We start from the raw sequence: 4,711 nt of genomic DNA on the forward strand, positions 1-4,711 counted from the left end.
AATGAAAAATTTAAAAATAAGAAAAGAAAACCTTTTATTGAAACCGAAGCAAAGAAGAAGAATGAAATTTGATTGTGTTTTTAAGTTTACCCTGAGTGTGTATTTAGAGCCTTCAAAAATCTTAAAAACAAGAGATAATCCCTAAAGATAATTCTTAAACTATTTAAACTAAAATCCTAAAAACAAGGATAAGATAAAAGATAACTCCTAAAATATTTGAACTAAAATTCTAAAAACTTGAGTTTGACTTGAATTTGAATTTCAAAAATGCGGAAGACTCATTTGTCCTTCTAGAAGCGCTGACTAGACCTTTGGGAAGGTGCCGACTCATCGCTTCATAAGACGCATCATGCCCAGAGTTATGCCCACTAATCTAACCTTGATTCCGAAAAAAACAGAATTCTGTCATTTTAGTGCAATTTTCAGAATCTATTGTCTTGTACATAAAATGAATCAAAACAAATAAATCAACCACAAAAACCTACAACTAAGCAGCAATGACAAAATATTAACTAAATAAACAATCTATCACCGGGTATATGAATACTTAGTTTTAGTCTAAGAAGAGAATCACGGGTGAAGCAACAGGACAAAACTCAGCATACTAAATTCCTTGTCGGACATTCAAGACCAAACAAAGAAACGAAGCTGTCAATACACCTATATAGCACATTATACCAAACACAACAATACCACCAAATTCCATTACCCTCTCTTGTCATTTTGTCCCCATCATCTTCAATCATCTCTTAAACCCCAAACTGATACCACCATGGCCAGGGTGAAATAATTCGACTTGGAGTTTTCAAGACTGAAATTTCAAACTTCGATCACAAAAATGACCATTTTGTTTTTGTTCTCGTCCATTGTTTGTTCGTCCAAGTCGAAGCCAGCTGCAAAACCGGTTGCAGCCTCGCCTTATCTTCGTAATACGTATGGCAAGGCTCGAACCTATCGTACATCAGCACCATCATCAACGAGCAAATCCCCGAAATCCTTCTTTACAACCCTCACGTTTCGAACCCTGACGAAATTGATACCGGCCCGAATCTACGTGCCCTTTTCCTGCGACTGCTTGAACGGTGATTTTTTGGGCCACACATTTGTTTACTTCACGCAGTTTGATGATACGTACGACAATATCGCTAGCAACGCTTTTGCTAACTTGACGACAGAGGATTGGGTGCGAAGGGTGAACGTTTACGATGATACGAAGATACCCTATCATGTGACCATCAATGTTACCGTGAATTGTTCGTGCGGTGATCGGCGTATTTCGAGAGATTACAGTTATTTCTTATTGAGGGTGACACATCTGGATTGTCATCATTTAATTGGTGAGAAAAATATATTACATTAAAAATAAATTTAATCATCCAATCAGATAATGACACATGTCATTGCACTTGATACCAGTTGATTTGAGGGTTAAGTTTATTTTAATTTATTAAAATTATGACCAAATTGATAAAATATATAAGTAATAGCGATCAAATGTATATTTATACCAAATATTTGAACTACCATATCAACTTGTTATATATTAACGATAAGTGACTTAATTAATATCTTTAAATAGTCGAGTGATTTGATTGACAGAATTTTAAAACTTGTGATCAAAATAAAAAGAGGCAATAGTTAGGTGGTTATCCTTTATTTTAAATAATTAACCTTTAAATTTTTAACACATTTATAATTGTATATTGAGACTTTTAAAATTTTATTTAATTGTAGGCATCCTTAGTAGTGCTCGTTTCGTTATAAGAAGTAATTTATGGGCTCTTTTTTTCTTTCTTTCTTCCTATGCAGACCAAACTGGAAATTTTCCACCATTAAAGACCAGGTAATGAATATGCCATCTTTCTTACATCCTTAAACTGAATTTTTAACGACAAGTTTGTTCAGTTTAGCTAATGAATTGCATCGATTGTTTATTGTTTTTTATTGCAGCACAACTGGTAAGGATCAATCATACTCTGCACATAGCTTTCAATCCTCAATGTCTTGATGTTGTTGTCTTGAGCTTTACTTGTGGGATTTGAACCAGGAATATCGAGTCGAGTTATTGCCGGCATATCGATTGCCGGAGTTGCTGGGGCTTTGTTGTTGGGACTTTCTATATAGGCCGGTCTTTACAGAGGGAAGAAGGTCGCGGAAGCATCGTTACTCCTACAAGCATCACCGGACCACTACATTCAACACGGACCTGGTGAAATTTTACGGCCTTTATATGGCATTCGACACATAATTCGGACACCTACGTTCGAGCTTGAGATTAATCTCCTCTGTATCATGTGGTACGGTGTATGTAGGTACACTCAAGAAGAGCTCTGAAACAACTGCTCTTTTTGCTTCTCCGGGCCTCACCGGTATCACAGTGGACAAATCTGTGGAGTTATCATACGAAGAGCTCGCCAAGGCAACCGATGACTTTAGCATTGCTAATAAGATCGGACAAGGAGGGTTTGATCCATTTACCTCGCAGAATTACGAGGTGAGGTACCTTCTCCTAACATCTTCGCTAGATGTTAATATAGACGAGGATTATTGCGGGGCATCGGATCATGTTCAGACCTGTTAATGATTGCAGAAAGCAGCAATCAAGAAAATGGATATGCAAGCGTCGAAGGAATTTCTCACCGAATTGAAGGTTCTAACACATGTTCATCACTTGAAATTGTTATCCCCTTATTTGTTTCTCCTTATATAATGATTTCAAGCATTCATGAACCGTATAATCACGAATGTAGATGTGACCATATCTTAAAATTTCATTGCAGGTGCGCTTAAAATTTCTCATTATACAAACTTAGCTTTCATGCTTGTTGAACAAGTAAATAATTTGCCTCAATGTGGCATTGTCTAAAGGTATGCTTAATATGGTGATGTTTCCCCCAAGGTCGATGTATACGCTTTCGGAGTTGTTCTATATGAACTGATATCTGCCAGGGAAGCTGTCGTCAAGAGAACGAAGAAGTAACCAAATCAACGGGACTTGTCGCGCTGGTATTCATTTGTTACCGCCTTTGTCTTGCACATTAGTCACTACTTGTATAATCGTGTTTGAACGAGTCTCCTCCCATATTTGCAGCTTGAAGATGTTCTTAATCGGTCCGATCCAAGAGAAGATCTGCAGAAACTTGTTGACCCCTGGCTAGGCGATGCCTACTCCTTCCATTCCATCTGCAAGGTGAATTCGAGTACTGGTCCGTAAACAAAATGTTAGTATATACTTTTATGCTCTCATCGATCTCGGTTCTAACAAGCAGTCATTGGTAGCAGATGGTGCGTCTCGCCCAAGCTTGCACAAAGGAAAATCCTCAGCTGAGGCTGAGCATGAGATCAATCGTAGTCGCACTTATGACACTGTCGTCTTCGACCAAGGACTGGTATGTTGGTTCCTTGTATGAAAACAAAGCTCTAATCAGGCTCACGCCATGAAGATAACTTAGCCACAAATGATATTATTATTTCTCTTTCTTCATTATCTTATATATTAATTATTAAATACAATCAATTTGTCTATAAAAATAAAGACCAATAACAATATAAAAATTAATGATCAAATAATGTTGGATTAAAGTATAAGGATTAAATCTCAAATTTCATATAGTGTGTAGACACTAGTTTTTTGTCCATTCGTTTTTATTTTTATTATCATTTATTTTTATTATTATATTATTATATTATTATTATTATTATATTATTATTATTGTTATTATTAATTTTATTACAAATCAGGCCCAAATACAATAAACCGAAGCCCATTTACAAATCAATCCCCGGAGCCCAATAACCCGGAGGCCCAGATCCGAGAAGTCCAGACCCGACCCAGACCACCCAGCAGGACCCAAACCTGATTAGGGTTTTCATCATCTCAACTCACAGAGAGCAAAACAAAAAGGAGAAAGAGAGCAACAAAGAGATTCAAACAACCACAAACAAGCATCAAACCGAAAGAAAAAGAAAAGGAAGAGAAACTTACCGAGGAGCCCAAACGTCGCCGGAAACCGTTGTTAACCGAAAGTATAAAACTCAGATCTACAACGATTAAGAGGCTTTTAGGAAGAAAGAAGGGTGGTTTCAGGTTTAGGGTGTTTCGATTTACGATTTGGGGTATTTTTATATTTTTCGACCACCATGAATAGTGATCGGTGGTGGCCGAAATGGTGACAGGAGGTGGCCATAATAGTATCCGGTGGTGGCCAGCCGGTGATCGGCTCTCCCTCCAGTGAGGGAGTTTAGAGAGAAGGGAGAGCTTCTCTCTCCTTCAAGAGAAAAGCAAAAGAGAAAAATGAAGAATAGCTTAAAATTGCCATTTAATGCCTATTTATACCCTCCTCAAAATTACGTCGTTTTGGGGAGGGGCTTCTGCGTAATTCCATTAGGGGAAAACCCTTTCCGTGATCCCTTGGATTTGTAATAGTTTCAATTTGGTCACTAAAAATCATGTTTTTGTGCCTTTTAATTTGGACTTCGCATTTTGTTTTATTTATATTTTAGTCCCTGGTAATATTTATATATATTTAGGGTAAATATTAGATTTAATCCCTTAGATTTTAATAATTTATAATTTAATTCGAATATTAATTAGGGATAAATTACACTCTTAATACCTAGATTTTATTATATTTCAAATTAGGGCTTTTAATTTATATATTTTTGTAAATTAATATTATAGTTTTAATTTTCTTTATTTTAGTCATTGTTA

At 36.3% G+C, this 4,711-nt stretch overlaps 1 pseudogene; it reads left to right on the forward strand.

Annotated features, from left to right (window-relative positions):
- The first annotated feature begins 838 nt into the window (after positions 1–838).
- Positions 839–3,441, forward strand: LOC120127981 (annotated as a pseudogene).
- The last annotated feature ends 1,270 nt before the right edge of the window (positions 3,442–4,711 follow it).

Source organism: Hibiscus syriacus, unplaced genomic scaffold (genome assembly GCF_006381635.1).
Source record: "Hibiscus syriacus cultivar Baekdansim isolate YM2019G1 unplaced genomic scaffold, ASM638163v2 tig00001478_pilon, whole genome shotgun sequence".
Lineage (NCBI taxonomy): Eukaryota > Viridiplantae > Streptophyta > Magnoliopsida > Malvales > Malvaceae > Hibiscus > Hibiscus syriacus.